This window comes from Sinohyriopsis cumingii, chromosome 13 (assembly GCF_028554795.1).
Source record: "Sinohyriopsis cumingii isolate HCF-2022 chromosome 13, ASM2855479v2, whole genome shotgun sequence".
In the NCBI taxonomy this organism is placed as follows: Eukaryota; Metazoa; Mollusca; class Bivalvia; order Unionida; family Unionidae; genus Sinohyriopsis; species Sinohyriopsis cumingii.
The window spans coordinates 47677565-47696349 of NC_142973.1; the positions used below are offsets into that span (position 1 = coordinate 47677565).

General features: G+C 35.3%; 6 non-coding genes across 6 annotated transcripts; 3 read left to right on the forward strand and 3 right to left on the reverse strand.

The window, feature by feature from the left end:
• Nucleotides 1–626: 626 nt before the first annotated feature.
• On the reverse strand, nucleotides 627–698 carry Trnap-ugg (transfer RNA proline (anticodon UGG)). Its single transcript has one exon. It is a non-coding gene; the product is annotated as a tRNA-Pro (tRNA).
• Nucleotides 699–2130: 1432 nt separating this feature from the next.
• Trnag-gcc (transfer RNA glycine (anticodon GCC)) lies at nucleotides 2131–2201 on the forward strand. Its single transcript has one exon. It is a non-coding gene; the product is annotated as a tRNA-Gly (tRNA).
• Nucleotides 2202–8679: 6478 nt separating this feature from the next.
• On the reverse strand, nucleotides 8680–8751 carry Trnap-ugg (transfer RNA proline (anticodon UGG)). Its single transcript has one exon. It is a non-coding gene; the product is annotated as a tRNA-Pro (tRNA).
• Nucleotides 8752–10183: 1432 nt separating this feature from the next.
• Nucleotides 10184–10254, forward strand: Trnag-gcc (transfer RNA glycine (anticodon GCC)). The gene has a single exon. It is a non-coding gene; the product is annotated as a tRNA-Gly (tRNA).
• Nucleotides 10255–16940: 6686 nt separating this feature from the next.
• On the reverse strand, nucleotides 16941–17012 carry Trnap-ugg (transfer RNA proline (anticodon UGG)). Its single transcript has one exon. It is a non-coding gene; the product is annotated as a tRNA-Pro (tRNA).
• Nucleotides 17013–18444: 1432 nt separating this feature from the next.
• Trnag-gcc (transfer RNA glycine (anticodon GCC)) lies at nucleotides 18445–18515 on the forward strand. Its single transcript has one exon. It is a non-coding gene; the product is annotated as a tRNA-Gly (tRNA).
• The last annotated feature ends 270 nt before the right edge of the window (nucleotides 18516–18785 follow it).

Consider the following 18785-nt stretch of genomic DNA (forward strand, 5'->3'; position numbering starts at 1 on the left):
CTGATTTTAATGAAGTTTAATCATTATTGCATAGGATAAGAAGGAACTTAGTGTCACTATAAAGTGTTTTTTTTTCTCTTAGTTTTCTCTGACGATGGTGTTTTCTGACATATGTAATTGTGGTTAAGATTAGTCTTTCTTGTATACATAAACTGGTTCTCTAAATTCAAGAATGAAACTATGCAATCAAAACTGGCAGAAGTTAAATAATTATTAGCATACATTTTGATAAGGATGTCTAAAACAAACTTTTTCTGTATGGGTGTGGAGGTTAACTTTGTTCAGAGGAAGATAAGAGTGCAATGAAAAACTATGCTAATCCACTGGTCCATACAGTAGTTATATTTGTTCAAGAATTTCCGTACATCCTCTGAAGCTGAAGTCGTAAATGGGGTTCTGGGAAGTTAACTTCCAATTAATTGTACTTGACTAACTATATGAAAACCTATTTCAAGTTTTGGAGAAATGACAATTCACCAGCGTTTCCGAAATCAATCCGTCAAAAGTATTGCATTTACACGAATAATTGAAAATGAAATATTTCACTCATGGCTGTCCCGAGAGATTGCTTCAACCATTTGCCAGGATACTACAAAATGAGTATTAACTTTCATTTCCAAAATGGTGGGCTCGTCCGGGATTTGAACCCGGGACCTCTCGCACCCAAAGCGAGAATCATACCCCTAGACCAACGAGCCTCACATGGGAAATAATCGTGCCATTATCCGCCTTTATATTTGTCCTGCATACGAGCCGTACCTTATCTACAGCTTGATATCAGTGCGCTGCTGTTACTCAGATCCTTGCACATGAAAAGATTATATCATAGATGAAACGTACATATTTCATTTCCTTGTGTACATTTCATGCACAAATAGTATTGTTTCGAAATATCAGTCTTTTGATATCATTTACTATTCAGTTTGCTTCAAAGCTAATCTCCCAAATCTATGAGACATACACATATAAGTCCTTCTTCCAAGGAGAAAAAACTGTCGCAAATGACCCATGATCAAACTAAATTTAATGAATTTTAATAATCTTTGCATCATTTAAGACCAGATGATAGGAAGGAACTTAATGTTCCTATAAAGTGTTTTCTTTTTCTCTCTTAGTTTTCTCTGAAGATTGTGTTTTGTAATATATGTAATTTATGGATGACATTATTCATTGTTGTATACACAGACTGGTTCTCTAAATTCAAGACCGAAACTATGCAATCAAGCTGATTGTTGTTGTGGGTAATAAATGAAAAGTAATTAGTTGACTTTGTTTAGACTAACATGCTTTAAGATGAAGTCGATTTCCAATGACGAAGACATATTTAGAATTAAAATGATATTTTATTTGCATGCTTCTAAATGAAATCCAACTCATCTGAATTTTACTGTTGATAATAATCAAGAGTTTCAGATCTACATAATATTAATTGCTGCCGATAGACCCTTGGACAATTCGTTGATCAAACAGCATTCTCCATTCGCCGGCGTCCCCGTTTGACACTTGGATTATGCATAAAGATGAATGCACGCTGATGTATGTCGATGGAAGCCAAATTTGCCATTCTAGTCGACGGTCATACCATTAATTTGACAGTTGATTTTCACAACAACAAAAAAGATAATTCCAGTAGGTGGATTAGGCAAGGTTCGTTTTAGGTTCTCTCTAAGCAGCACATTCATCTTTCGTTAAAGATATGATAGGAAATCTGTACAAATATTATGAATTCGTCCATCAATATTTTGCTTAAAAACCAATTCCGGATAGACTTTGTTCTATTTACAACCTCCTTGAAAACGAATACCGTTTTCTACTAAAATGCATCTTGTGGATAGATGTGAGATGAAATTCAAGCAGACAAGACCTTTGATGAGACTAGCAAGTGAGAAATCATGTGGCTGTCTCCAATTTAGAAAGTGCTTCAATCCAAGTAATCTACGCCGTTTCAGAATCAAATAAAGAGATGTGTTGTGTCGGTTTACTCTAACAGCATGCATTGTAACCCCATAGGCAGTCAATCAATAAATCAACGCCTACTGAATTAGATGACACAGACATATAAATGACATTAGGCAGTTAAGGTAAAGACACGGTGGGGAGATAGGCCCTTACGAAGCAAGGGAATAATGTGCATCGGTGGTTCAGTGGTAGAATGCTCGCCTGCCACGCGGGCGGCCCGGGTTCGATTCCCGGCCGATGCAAATTTTTTTTTATATAATTTTGGAATGTTTGCATAATCCAATATTTGTAATAACTCTTTTTGCCCTAGTCTAATTTTCGCTCACTTTTGTGTTTTATGCCAACTCCACAACTGAAATCGGAACAGTCCTTGAATCAGAAGCTTGGATGTCTCACACTGAGTGTCCCTCGCTTCCCGGAAAAAAACATGGATGTTGGTGCAAAACAGCTTTCCATTACAATGGGACAGATCCTTATCTTGTCTATAAGGAGTTTCTAATTGGAACTGTAGGAAGAGCGTAATAACCTTCATTTTTCAGTTAGAGGTTAATCTTTAAATCCGGATGACGATGCCTATCGCCCTTAATTATTGTAACACAAGAACATTTCAGTGTACTGAACGTGTTATTATCATTTACTTTATGACACTAGAATACTCTTTTAGAGATGTCTTCAATTTATTTCAACATTTATGTCTGTCTGTAAACCTCGTTTCACGTTTGACCTTCTCCAGCCAACTTTGACTCGAATTTCATTGAACTGATTTCAAATCCAGACTCAAAGGAATGATACTAACTTCCCATTCACAATGTTTTTGTGTTATTTACAGAATACTGTATCAAACGATCATTGACCTCTCTCTCTCCCTCTGTCTCTCTCGCTCCCTCTCTCGCTCAATCTCCCTCTCTCTCCCTCGCACTCTCTCTCTCTCTGTCTGTCTGTCTGTCTCTCTCTCTCTCTCTCTCTCTCTCTCTCGCTCGAAATCACACAAGAGTTCAAAGTTTATGCCTGCACAATGTCATATGTAGGAAAGTCATCATTGGAGATGTAAATGTTTAGATGATCAACCTGTCATGGGTTTCATTACATTTCAGAGGACAACAAATAGAACTATAATCAGCCTGCAATTTCAAAACTCTACAACGTCATTAAGAATAAATGTACGACATACTGTTATATCTACAATTACACCGTTTGAAAGATAAACTATATCCTCATGCGCAAACATGCACGCACGCAAACATACATATATGTGTAAACAACATACAATCATTTTTTTTTTAAAAGGCAAACTGTTATCTATACTGTATTTCTACTGTGTGATTGAAGTTTCTCCTTAATTGCGGGTAGGAGATTGGGCCTATCTGAATAATGTCTTTTTTATCAATAACATATTGAAGGCTTATTGTGTATATGGTTGTAGATTATAAAGTAAGATTATTAATTTTGTATGAAAACATCTTTATTTGGATTTGAGATCAGATCATTAGTTTTTCCTCAGGAAATCCTGGTGTACCAGATATTTGGCATGTTCTTTACTAAACCTTTAGTATTATACATGATCTTGCTGCCAGCGTTGAATATTATAGTAAACGAAACAAATATATTTGCAGTAGATGCATTAGGCAAAGTTGATTGCAGGTTTTATCTAAGCAATACACCAAACTTTAGGATAGGAAAACTGTACCAATAGTGCGAATTGCGTCCATTAATGTCTTGCTTACAAACTAATTCAGGACGGATTTTATTTGATTCACAACCTCCTTAGAAATGAACACCATTTCTCTACTTGCATGTGTCTTGTATAAAGATCTAAGAGCCATATATATATATATATACAGACGCTGGGGGCCTTCATTTGATTCCAAGTCGATGAAAGGATACTTTTACATTCAGAATGTGTGCATGGTCCTAAATTGTACTAGCGTTTTTCGCTGTAACCTAATTGTCGCTCACTTATGTTTTGTATGCCAACGCCACAACTTAAAGTCTTCCATCAGTATTCATAGAACTGTATGCCTGAGAATGTGCAGAAATGCATTTCTGCCTATCGAAACAAAAGCACACCTGATGTTTCTATCCAGAACTCAAACCTCAGTAAATCATAAAATAGGGAGTTGCAAAATTAATGCTAAAACAATTCTCTGGCAATCAAGAAGTCTAGTAAAAGTAATGCCACCAATGTCTTTCATCAGTACATTTTGGAATTAGAGCTACAATGAAATGATTTTGCAATATTATCAGCCTATTACAAACCCAGTTTGAAGTGAGACAGAAATGGGACTCGGATTGAATCTTGAAAAGGTCAATAAAAGTCAGACGGAAACTTGCAGAAAACATGGAAGTCAGACGATATTTTTCAATAGTAAATGGAAATCAGACGAAGTCTTGGAAAAGTATGTTTAGGTAGATTTCTGAACACAAGGAATTCGACTGCTGTATTCCGAATTCAATACCAAGGTATTGTTATATTTATCTGAAAAGTCACAAACCGGTCTAGAACTGGACTATGCCAAGCGAAGTTTGGACAAGTGGCACATTGTTTCAGATTGTTCAAGACAGACTGAGCGTGTTGCCGAGCGGATTTATTTTAATCGAAACACTTTGGCGCAGAAACACTATCCATATTTTAAAGATACAAATGATTTCCTGGAAAAAACTGACCAAACTTACAGCCTCTTAAAACTGTATACTTGGAGAAAGAAAAGTGTGCAACGGCCATAAATTACCATTTTTGTACGTTAGGTGTATTGAGGATAGTTTCCTCGTTTGGACCCATGTGGAGGAAAAATAGTTTCCTGACTGGATATAACAACCAACATTCATCAATTAAAATTAAAACGAAAAAGAAATGGAATAAGGAGTAGATTTCCTAAATTTGACATTATACAACAGAATAAACTTGCAAACGGGAATAATCGGGACATTAGGATATATTTAAAGGAGATTCATCAATTGTTACGTTAAATACCTTTCCTGTAAGGCATGGGTTCAGGAGCATTGTTAATTCCAAACACATATTTCCCACACGATTTTGCAACATCAACAAGATTTAATGACGCTTGTTCGATGTATTTCGAGAAATAAGTTGAAAAATCAAGCAAGTGGTTAAACAGAGACCTGAAGTTTTAAGAAGAATAAATATTCTCAACAAAACAAAACTAACAATTTCGTTTTTTGTTAGTTACATTTGACGTTCTTAGTTTTTCTCCTTTATATTCCATACAACTTTACAAAACAAAAAATAACAATTACGATCTATGTTGGTTTCAGTCCACGTTCTTTTTTTCTTTTACATTCCTTAAAAGCTTGCAAAACAAATGTAACAAGTACGTTCTTTGTTGGTTAAAGTCGATCTTTTTTTCTTTCTCACATTCTTTACAAGCTTACAAATTAAAACTAACAATTATGTTCTTTTTTGGTTTCAATCGACGTTCCGCATCTGCAAGATGACTTATTGTTGTTACAGCTCTGTGAAGATAACAATTCCAAAATGTTGCACCGTATAACTGTAAATATAACTTTATCAAGCATATTTATTCTTAATAGGGTTGTCAACTTTTGAAAGCTGAGGCTGATTGAAGTCCTGAAGATTGATCTCTGAAAGGTAAAGAAATGCAAGACAGGTTGATCATCTAGCCATCTACAACTACAAATATAACTTCCCAACATATGTCACATACACAACGAGAAAACACCGATATTATTTTCACCGAAAGCATAACTTAGGAAGAAAATTATAATATATTCAACTGAATTCGAATCGCAATTATGCGACTATTTATTTCAATTGAAACCTTTAAAGGGAGAGAAATCACTGGCCGCACATGGTGTCTGAAGCCATACACTGCATTATACTCCTCAGCAAGAGCAGAAGACCTCTTCCAGGACATGGTGATTATCACAATTTTTGCACGATCAGTTGCGTTCAAAACATTTAAAAGAACGGAAACCCTCTTCAAGCACATGGTACTTATTGGAAATGTAACACGTGCAGTTACATACGAAGCCAGTGAATGAACAGGAGCCGTGGTGATGCATAGTTATAGCAGAAACAGTTGCATTTGAAAATCCGAGAAACAGAATAAACTCTCTAGCCGAAGATGTTACCTACTTATGATATTGATCAAGTGGTAGTCGGTATTTATCACCTTCAGACACACACAATAAGAGAACGGGAGTAAAATGAAATTTGTTGATTTTGAAATAAGGACAGACCAAGTTTCATGAACATGTCTTACAATTTTAGAGCGAACTAACTGAAGACATTTTATTCTTAATTCTTACTGATTATATGGACAGACATACATTCGCAGAGTAAATGTGAATTTTTTTGAACATCAAAGTTTTCCTAATTTGACTTACTTGTTCATCTTTGAACTGCAACGATAAAACACTTAATTGACCATATGCCTTTTGTATGGTTTCGCTTTCTAATGAACCGAACACTTGATTGAAAATTCAGGCGTGAATATGCTTTGGCGCATCATCTTAAACTAGTATCATATACTTACTTTAAAACATAATCTGGACACTAGAATAGTTTTAAAGGAGGTTCATCAATTGTTACGTAAAATAGTTTTCCAATAAGTCGTACGTTCAGGAGCATTGTCAAATTCCCAATACATATCTCCCACACAATTTGTAACAATCAACAACATTTAATGATGTTTGCTTGTTGCTTTTCGTGAAATAGGTTAGAAAATCAAGAAAGTGGGTAAACTGAGACTTGATGTTTTAAGAAGAATAAAGATTCTCAACAAGAAAAATCACAACCTACCAATTACGTTCTTTGCTGATCCCCGGTCGAGTCATACCAAAGACTTACAAAATGCTACTAACAGCTGCCTCGCTTCACGCTCAGCATTAAGAGGTTAGTGTTAGGACTGGTCCGCCTGGTGTCAGGATAATATGACTGGGTGGGACATCATGCTACATGTCTGCGGCATGATGCCCCAGTGCTAGACATAACTATAATTTGTCGCACTGCGGACATCGTAGCGATATGACTGATAAATTATTAAAGCTACGTTAAAAATCCAAATCACACACACACACACACACACGCACACGCACACATGTTCTTTGCTGGTTTTAATCGACGTTCTTATTTTTTCTTCTTTGCATTCCTTACAACCTTACAAAACAAAAGATAACAATTACGTTATTTGTTAGTTTCAATCGATGTTCAGCATATGAATCAAAGTTTGCAAGAGAATATTTGTGTGAATATTTGTGTGATTTGCAACAACAATTTCCTGATGCGTTTCAAAGTTACACTTTGAATAGAGCTTACAAAGGAAATGAAAATATAAGGAGCATTTTGGGCGAGATCCAGTCTTCCGAGTATCGACAAGTCTGGTTTTTAAAAGTGTAAATCGAATGGTAGTAAGTGGTGAATGTTTCTAATTAATTCAGACCTAGCAATTAACGTTAAAACAAGTGAAAATTGTAAAGTTAAAAATATAGTTCATATGATGCGAAAACTGTTTTATGTTATGTATTGTTTAAACTGTATAAAGAGAATGCAGAGGAAACCAAAAGGCATTTAATTTATTTACTTTTAATGAACATTCTTCGGGACCTTTATGGTACATAGATTCATTCGCATCTATCTGTCTGTCTCTATGTATAACTGTATGTCTGTTTCAATCTCAATCCACTGTAAACCTGTCTGCCTGTTTGTCTGCCTATATGTCTATTGTATTGCCTGTTCAAGTATTTTGATTCTCTTGATGGGTATCTTCCTTCGTTGGAATGATGAAATAAATATCTATATATCAATCTATCGATTGACCGATAGCTTTATCTGTCTATATATCTTGATGGGCATGCTCCTTTTTGAGAATGAGTACATTTCATACACAACTAGTAAAGTTTCAAAATCTTAGTCTTTCGTCGTCATTAAACTATTCAATTTGCTTCAGAACAAGAAGACAGAATAACTTCAAATTACTTTTGTTTTTACATTCATCGCCAGGCTTTCTTCTCCAGTTACTTGTCGATATTATGTCCAAATAATGAAGATAATGACCCAAATATAAGTCCTTATTCCAAGGCCAAAAAAAACTGTCGCAAATGACCAAAGGAAAAACTGATTTTAATGAATTTTAATCATTATTGCATAGGATAAGAAGGAACTTAGTGTCACTATAAAGTGTTTTTTTTTCTCTTAGTTTTCTCTGACGATGGTGTTTTCTGACATATGTAATTGTGGTTAAGATTAGTCTTTCTTGTATACATAAACTGGTTCTCTAAATTCAAGAATGAAACTATGCAATCAAAACTGGCAGAAGTTAAATAATTATTAGCATACATTTTGATAAGGATGTATAAAACAAACTTTTTCTGTATGGGTGTGGAGGTTAACTTTGTTCAGAGGAAGATAAGAGTGCAATGAAAAACTATGCTAATCCACTGGTCCATACAGTAGTTATATTTGTTCAAGAATTTCCGTACATCCTCTGAAGCTGAAGTCGTAAATGGGGTTCTGGGAAGTTAACTTCCAATTAATTGTACTTGACTAACTATATGAAAACCTATTTCAAGTTTTGGAGAAATGACAATTCACCAGCGTTTCCGAAATCAATCCGTCAAAAGTATTGCATTTACACGAATAATTGAAAATGAAATATTTCACTCATGGCTGTCCCGAGAGATTGCTTCAACCATTTACCAGGATACTACAAAATGAGTATTAACTTTCATTTCCAAAATGGTGGGCTCGTCCGGGATTTGAACCCGGGACCTCTCGCACCCAAAGCGAGAATCATACCCCTAGACCAACGAGCCTCACACGGGAAATAATCGTGCCATTATCCGCCTTTATATTTGTCCTGCATACGAGCCGTACCTTATCTACAGCTTGATATCAGTGCGCTGCTGTTACTCAGATCCTTGCACATGAAAAGATTATATCATAGATGAAACGTACATATTTCATTTCCTTGTGTACATTTCATGCACAAATAGTATTGTTTCGAAATATCAGTCTTTTGATATCATTTACTATTCAGTTTGCTTCAAAGCTAATCTCCCAAATCTATGAGACATACACATATAAGTCCTTCTTCCAAGGAGAAAAAACTGTCGCAAATGACCCATGATCAAACTAAATTTAATGAATTTTAATAATCTTTGCATCATTTAAGACCAGATGATAGGAAGGAACTTAATGTTCCTATAAAGTGTTTTCTTTTTCTCTCTTAGTTTTCTCTGAAGATTGTGTTTTGTAATATATGTAATTTATGGATGACATTATTCATTGTTGTATACACAGACTGGTTCTCTAAATTCAAGACCGAAACTATGCAATCAAGCTGATTGTTGTTGTGGGTAATAAATGAAAAGTAATTAGTTGACTTTGTTTAGACTAACATGCTTTAAGATAAAGTCGATTTCCGATGACGAAGACATATTTAGAATTAAAATGATATTTTATTTGCATGCTTCTAAATGAAATCCAACTCATCTGAATTTTACTGTTGATAATAATCAAGAGTTTCAGATCTACATAATATTAATTGCTGCCGATAGACCCTTGGACAATTCGTTGATCAAACAGCATTCTCCATTCGCCGGCGTCCCCGTTTGACACTTGGATTATGCATAAAGATGAATGCATGCTGATGTATGTCGATGGAAGCCAAATTTGCCATTCTAGTCGACGGTCATACCATTAATTTGACAGTTGATTTTCACAACAACAAAAAAGATAATTCCAGTAGGTGGATTAGGCAAGGTTCGTTTTAGGTTCTCTCTAAGCAGCACATTCATCTTTCGTTAAAGATATGATAGGAAATCTGTACAAATATTATGAATTCGTCCATCAATATTTTGCTTAAAAACCAATTCCGGATAGACTTTGTTCTATTTACAACCTCCTTGAAAACGAATACCGTTTTCTACTAAAATGCATCTTGTGGATAGATGTGAGATGAAATTCAAGCAGACAAGACCTTTGAAGAGACTAGCAAGTGAGAAATCATGTGGCTGTCTCCAATTTAGAAAGTGCTTCAATCCAAGTAATCTACGCCGTTTCAGAATCAAATAAAGAGATGTGTTGTGTCGGTTTACTCTAACAGCATGCATTGTAACCCCATAGGCAGTCAATCAATAAATCAACGCCTACTGAATTAGATGACACAGACATATAAATGACATTAGGCAGTTAAGGTAAAGACACGGTGGGGAGATAGGCCCTTACGAAGCAAGGGAATAATGTGCATCGGTGGTTCAGTGGTAGAATGCTCGCCTGCCACGCGGGCGGCCCGGGTTCGATTCCCGGCCGATGCAAATTTTTTTATATATAATTTTGGAATGTTTGCATAATCCAATATTTGTAATAACTCTTTTTGCCCTAGTCTAATTTTCGCTCACTTTTGTGTTTTATGCCAACTCCACAACTGAAATCGGAACAGTCCTTGAATCAGAAGCTTGGATGTCTCACACTGAGTGTCCCTCGCTTCCCGGAAAAAAACATGGATGTTGGTGCAAAACAGCTTTCCATTACAATGGGACAGATCCTTATCTTGTCTATAAGGAGTTTCTAATTGGAACTGTAGGAAGAGCGTAATAACCTTCATTTTTCAGTTAGAGGTTAATCTTTAAATCCGGATGACGATGCCTATCGCCCTTAATTATTTTAACACAAGAACATTTCAGTGTACTGAACGTGTTATTATCATTTACTTTATGACACTAGAATACTCTTTTAGAGATGTCTTCAATTTATTTCAACATTTATGTCTGTCTGTAAACCTCGTTTCACGTTTGACCTTCTCCAGCCAACTTTGACTCGAATTTCATTGAACTGATTTCAAATCCAGACTCAAAGGAATGATACTAACTTCCCATTCACAATGTTTTTGTGTTATTTACAGAATACTGTATCAAACGATCATTGACCTCTCTCTCTCCCTCTCTCTCTCTCTCGCTCCCTCTCTCGCTCAATCTCCCTCTCTCTCCCTCGCACTCTCTCTCTCTCTCTGTCTGTCTGTCTGTCTGTCTCTCTCTCTCTCTCTCTCTCTCTCGTTCGAAATCACACAAGAGTTCAAAGTTTATGCCTGCACAATGTCATATGTAGGAAAGTCATCATTGGAGATGTAAATGTTTAGATGATCAACCTGTCATGGGTTTCATTACATTTCAGAGGACAACAAATAGAACTATAATCAGCCTGCAATTTCAAAACTCTACAACGTCATTAAGAATAAATGTACGACATACTGTTATATCTACAATTACACCGTTTGAAAGATAAACTATATCCTCATGCGCAAACATGCACGCACGCAAACATACATATATGTGTAAACAACATACAATCATTTTTTTTTTAAAAGGCAAACTGTTATATATACTGTATTTCTACTGTGTGATTGAAGTTTCTCCTTAATTGCGGGTAGGAGATTGGGCCTATCTGAATAATGTCTTTTTTATCAATAACATATTGAAGGCTTATTGTGTATATGGTTGTAGATTATAAAGTAAGATTATTAATTTTGTATGAAAACATCTTTATTTGGATTTGAGATCAGATCATTAGTTTTTCCTCAGGAAATCCTGGTGTACCAGATATTTGGCATGTTCTTTACTAAACCTTTAGTATTATACATGATCTTGCTGCCAGCGTTGAATATTATAGTAAACGAAACAAATATATTTGCAGTAGATGCATTAGGCAAAGTTGATTGCAGGTTTTATCTAAGCAATACACCAAACTTTAGGATAGGAAAACTGTACCAATAGTGCGAATTGCGTCCATTAATGTCTTGCTTACAAACTAATTCAGGACGGATTTTATTTGATTCACAACCTCCTTAGAAATGAACACCATTTCTCTACTTGCATGTGTCTTGTAGAAAGATCTAAGAGCCATATATATATATATATATATATATATATATATATATATATATATATATATATATATATATATATATATATATATATATATATATATATATATATATATGTATATATATATATAGACGCTGGGGGCCTTCATTTGATTCCAAGTCGATGAAAGGATACTTTTACATTCAGAATGTGTGCATGGTCCTAAATTGTACTATCGTTTTTCGCTGTAACCTAATTGTCGCTCACTTATGTTTTGTATGCCAACGCCACAACTTAAAGTCTTCCATCAGGAGATGGGGTTTCTCATACAGAATGTCCCTCGTTTGATGGATGCCCCGTGAATCCAAAAATCAAAAGCAATTATTTTGTCATTGAGGATGTATTAAACTGCATGCCATAGCATTCATAGAACTGTATGCCTGAGAATGTGCAGAAATGCATTTCTGCCTATCGAAACAAAAGCACACCTGATGTTTCTATCCAGAACTCAAACCTCAGTAGATCATAAAATAGGGAGTTGCAAAATTAATGCTAAAACAATTCTCTGGCAATCAAGAAGTCTAGTAAAAGTAATGCCACCAATGTCTTTCATCAGTACATTTTGGAATTAGAGCTACAATGAAATGATTTTGCAATATTATCAGCCTATTACAAACCCAGTTTGAAGTGAGACAGAAATGGGACTCGGATTGAATCTTGAAAAGGTCAATAAAAGTCAGACGGAAACTTGCAGAAAACATGGAAGTCAGACGATATTTTTCAATAGTAAATGGAAATCAGACGAAGTCTTGGAAAAGTATGTTTAGGTAGATTTCTGAACACAAGGAATTCGACTGCTGTATTCCGAATTCAATACCAAGGTATTGTTATATTTATCTGAAAAGTCACAAACCGGTCTAGAACTGGACTATGCCAAGCGAAGTTTGGACAAGTGGCACATTGTTTCAGATTGTTCAAGACAGACTGAGCGTGTTGCCGAGCGGATTTATTTTAATCGAAACACTTTGGCGCAGAAACACTATCCATATTTTAAAGATACAAATGATTTCCTGGAAAAAACTGACCAAACTTACAGCCTCTTACAACTGTATACTTGGAGAAAGAAAAGTGTGCAACGGCCATAAATTACCATTTTTGTACGTTAGGTGTATTGAGGATAGTTTCCTCGTTTGGACCCATGTGGAGGAAAAATAGTTTCCTGACTGGATATAACAACCAACATTCATCAATTAAAATTAAAACGAAAAAGAAATGGAATAATTAGTAGATTTCCTAAATTTGACATTATACAACAGAATAAACTTGCAAACGGGAATAATCGGGACATTAGGATATATTTAAAGGAGATTCATCAATTGTTACGTTAAATACCTTTCCTGTAAGGCATGGGTTCAGGAGCATTGTTAATTCCAAACACATATTTCCCACACGATTTTGCAACATCAACAAGATTTAATGACGCTTGTTCGATGTATTTCGAGAAATAAGTTGAAAAATCAAGCAAGTGGTTAAACAGAGACCTGAAGTTTTAAGAAGAATAAATATTCTCAACAAAACAAAACTAACAATTTCGTTTTTTGTTAGTTACATTTGACGTTCTTAGTTTTTCTCCTTTATATTCCATACAACTTTACAAAACAAAAAATAACAATTACGATCTATGTTGGTTTCAGTCCACGTTCTTTTTTTCTTTTACATTCCTTAAAAGCTTGCAAAACAAATGTAACAAGTACGTTCTTTGTTGGTTAAAGTCGATCTTTTTTTCTTTCTCACATTCTTTACAAGCTTACAAATTAAAACTAACAATTATGTTCTTTTTTGGTTTCAATCGACGTTCCGCATCTGCAAGATGACTTATTGTTGTTACAGCTCTGTGAAGATAACAATTCCAAAATGTTGCACCGTATAACTGTAAATATAACTTTATCAAGCATATTTATTCTTAATAGGGTTGTCAACTTTTGAAAGCTGAGGCTGATTGAAGTCCTGAAGATTGATCTCTGAAAGGTAAAGAAATGCAAGACAGGTTGATCATCTAGCCATCTACAACTACAAATATAACTTCCCAACATATGTCACATACACAACGAGAAAACACCGATATTATTTTCACCGAAAGCATAACTTAGGAAGAAAATTATAATATATTCAACTGAATTCGAATCGCAATTATGCGACTATTTATTTCAATTGAAACCTTTAAAGGGAGAGAAATCACTGGCCGCACATGGTGTCTGAAGCCATACACTGCATTATACTCCTCAGCAAGAGCAGAAGACCTCTTCCAGGACATGGTGATTATCACAATTTTTGCACGATCAGTTGCGTTCAAAACATTTAAAAGAACGGAAACCCTCTTCAAGCACATGGTACTTATTGGAAATGTAACACGTGCAGTTACATACGAAGCCAGTGAATGAACAGGAGCCGTGGTGATGCATAGTTATAGCAGAAACAGTTGCATTTGAAAATCCGAGAAACAGAATAAACTCTCTAGCCGAAGATGTTACCTACTTATGATATTGATCAAGTGGTAGTCGGTATTTATCACCTTCAGACACACACAATAAGAGAACGGGAGTAAAATGAAATTTGTTGATTTTGAAATAAGGACAGACCAAGTTTCATGAACATGTCTTACAATTTTAGAGCGAACTAACTGAAGACATTTTATTCTTAATTCTTACTGATTATATGGACAGACATACATTCGCAGAGTAAATGTGAATTTTTTTGAACATCAAAGTTTTCCTAATTTGACTTACTTGTTCATCTTTGAACTGCAACGATAAAACACTTAATTGACCATATGCCTTTTGTATGGTTTCGCTTTCTAATGAACCGAACACTTGATTGAAAATTCAGGCGTGAATATGCTTTGGCGCATCATCTTAAACTAGTATCATATACTTACTTTAAAACATAATCTGGACACTAGAATAGTTTTAAAGGAGGTTCATCAATTGTTACGTAAAATAGTTTTCCAATAAGTCGTACGTTCAGGAGCATTGTCAAATTCCCAATACATATCTCCCACACAATTTGTAACAATCAACAACATTTAATGATGTTTGCTTGTTGCTTTTCGTGAAATAGGTTAGAAAATCAAGAAAGTGGGTAAACTGAGACTTGATGTTTTAAGAAGAATAAAGATTCTCAACAAGAAAAATCACAACCTACCAATTACGTTCTTTGCTGATCCCCGGTCGAGTCATACCAAAGACTTACAAAATGCTACTAACAGCTGCCTCGCTTCACGCTCAGCATTAAGAGGTTAGTGTTAGGACTGGTCCGCCTGGTGTCAGGATAATATGACTGGGTGGGACATCATGCTACATGTCTGCGGCATGATGCCCCAGTGCTAGACATAACTATAATTTGTCGCACTGCGGACATCGTAGCGATATGACTGATAAATTATTAAAGCTACGTTAAAAATCCAAATCACACACACACACACACACACGCACACGCACACATGTTCTTTGCTGGTTTTAATCGACGTTCTTATTTTTTCTTCTTTGCATTCCTTACAACCTTACACAACAAAAGATAACAATTACGTTATTTGTTAGTTTCAATCGATGTTCAGCATATGAATCAAAGTTTGCAAGAGAATATTTGTGTGAATATTTGTGTGATTTGCAACAACAATTTCCTGATGCGTTTCAAAGTTACACTTTGAATAGAGCTTACAAAGGAAATGAAAATATAAGGAGCATTTTGGGCGAGATCCAGTCTTCCGAGTATCGACAAGTCTGGTTTTTAAAAGTGTAAATCGAATGGTAGTAAGTGGTGAATGTTTCTAATTAATTCAGACCTAGCAATTAACGTTAAAACAAGTGAAAATTGTAAAGTTAAAAATATAGTTCATATGATGCGAAAACTGTTTTATGTTATGTATTGTTTAAACTGTATAAAGAGAATGCAGAGGAAACCAAAAGGCATTTAATTTATTTACTTTTAATGAACATTCTTCGGGACCTTTATGGTACATAGATTCATTCGCATCTATCTGTCTGTCTCTATGTATAACTGTATGTCTGTTTCAATCTCAATCCACTGTAAACCTGTCTGCCTGTTTGTCTGCCTATATGTCTATTGTATTGCCTGTTCAAGTATTTTGATTCTCTTGATGGGTATCTTCCTTCGTTGGAATGATGAAATAAATATCTATATATCAATCTATCGATTGACCGATAGCTTTATCTGTCTATATATCTTGATGGGTATGCTCCTTTTTGAGAATGAGTACATTTCATACACAACTAGTAAAGTTTCAAAATCTTAGTCTTTCGTCGTCATTAAACTATTCAATTTGCTTCAGAACAAGAAGACAGAATAACTTCAAATTACTTTTGTTTTTACATTCATCGCCAGGCTTTCTTCTCCAGTTACTTGTCGATATTATGTCCAAATAATGAAGATAATGACCCAAATATAAGTCCTTATTCCAAGGCCAAAAAAAACTGTCGCAAATGACCAAAGGAAAAACTGATTTTAATGAATTTTAATCATTATTGCATAGGATAAGAAGGAACTTAGTGTCACTATAAAGTGTTTTTTTTTCTCTTAGTTTTCTCTGACGATGGTGTTTTCTGACATATGTAATTGTGGTTAAGATTAGTCTTTCTTGTATACATAAACTGGTTCTCTAAATTCAAGAATGAAACTATGCAATCAAAACTGGCAGAAGTTAAATAATTATTAGCATACATTTTGATAAGGATGTCTAAAACAAACTTTTTCTGTATGGGTGTGGAGGTTAACTTTGTTCAGAGGAAGATAAGAGTGCAATGAAAAACTATGCTAATCCACTGGTCCATACAGTAGTTATATTTGTTCAAGAATTTCCGTACATCCTCTGAAGCTGAAGTCGTAAATGGGGTTCTGGGAAGTTAACTTCCAATTAATTGTACTTGACTAACTATATGAAAACCTATTTCAAGTTTTGGAGAAATGACAATTCACCAGCGTTTCCGAAATCAATCCGTCAAAAGTATTGCATTTACACGAATAATTGAAAATGAAATATTTCACTCATGGCTGTCCCGAGAGATTGCTTCAACCATTTACCAGGATACTACAAAATGAGTATTAACTTTCATTTCCAAAATGGTGGGCTCGTCCGGGATTTGAACCCGGGACCTCTCGCACCCAAAGCGAGAATCATACCCCTAGACCAACGAGCCTCACACGGGAAATAATCGTGCCATTATCCGCCTTTATATTTGTCCTGCATACGAGCCGTACCTTATCTACAGCTTGATATCAGTGCGCTGCTGTTACTCAGATCCTTGCACATGAAAAGATTATATCATAGATGAAACGTACATATTTCATTTCCTTGTGTACATTTCATGCACAAATAGTATTGTTTCGAAATATCAGTCTTTTGATATCATTTACTATTCAGTTTGCTTCAAAGCTAATCTCCCAAATCTATGAGACATACACATATAAGTCCTTCTTCCAAGGAGAAAAAACTGTCGCAAATGACCCATGATCAAACTAAATTTAATGAATTTTAATAATCTTTGCATCATTTAAGACCAGATGATAGGAAGGAACTTAATGTTCCTATAAAGTGTTTTCTTTTTCTCTCTTAGTTTTCTCTGAAGATTGTGTTTTGTAATATATGTAATTTATGGATGACATTATTCATTGTTGTATACACAGACTGGTTCTCTAAATTCAAGACCGAAACTATGCAATCAAGCTGATTGTTGTTGTGGGTAATAAATGAAAAGTAATTAGTTGACTTTGTTTAGACTAACATGCTTTAAGATGAAGTCGATTTCCAATGACGAAGACATATTTAGAATTAAAATGATATTTTATTTGCATGCTTCTAAATGAAATCCAACTCATCTGAATTTTACTGTTGATAATAATCAAGAGTTTCAGATCTACATAATATTAATTGCTGCCGATAGACCCTTGGACAATTCGTTGATCAAACAGCATTCTCCATTCGCCGGCGTCCCCGTTTGACACTTGGATTATGCATAAAGATGAATGCACGCTGATGTATGTCGATGGAAGCCAAATTTGCCATTCTAGTCGACGGTCATACCATTAATTTGACAGTTGATTTTCACAACAACAAAAAAGATAATTCCAGTAGGTGGATTAGGCAAGGTTCGTTTTAGGTTCTCTCTAAGCAGCACATTCATCTTTCGTTAAAGATATGATAGGAAATCTGTACAAATATTATGAATTCGTCCATCAATATTTTGCTTAAAAACCAATTCCGGATAGACTTTGTTCTATTTACAACCTCCTTGAAAACGAATACCGTTTTCTACTAAAATGCATCTTGTGGATAGATGTGAGATGAAATTCAAGCAGACAAGACCTTTGATGAGACTAGCAAGTGAGAAATCATGTGGCTGTCTCCAATTTAGAAAGTGCTTCAATCCAAGTAATCTACGCCGTTTCAGAATCAAATAAAGAGATGTGTTGTGTCGGTTTACTCTAACAGCATGCATTGTAACCCCATAGGCAGTCAATCAATAAATCAACGCCTACTGAATTAGATGACACAGACATATAAATGACATTAGGCAGTTAAGGTAAAGACACGGTGGGGAGATAGGCCCTTACGAAGCAAGGGAATAATGTGCATCGGTGGTTCAGTGGTAGAATGCTCGCCTGCCACGCGGGCGGCCCGGGTTCGATTCCCGGCCGATGCAAATTTTTTTTTATATAATTTTGGAATGTTTGCATAATCCAATATTTGTAATAACTCTTTTTGCCCTAGTCTAATTTTCGCTCACTTTTGTGTTTTATGCCAACTCCACAACTGAAATCGGAACAGTCCTTGAATCAGAAGCTTGGATGTCTCACACTGAGTGTCCCTCGCTTCCCGGAAAAAAACATGGATGTTGGTGCAAAACAGCTTTCCATTACAATGGGACAGATCCTTATCTTGTCTATAAGGAGTTTCTAATTGGAACTGTAGG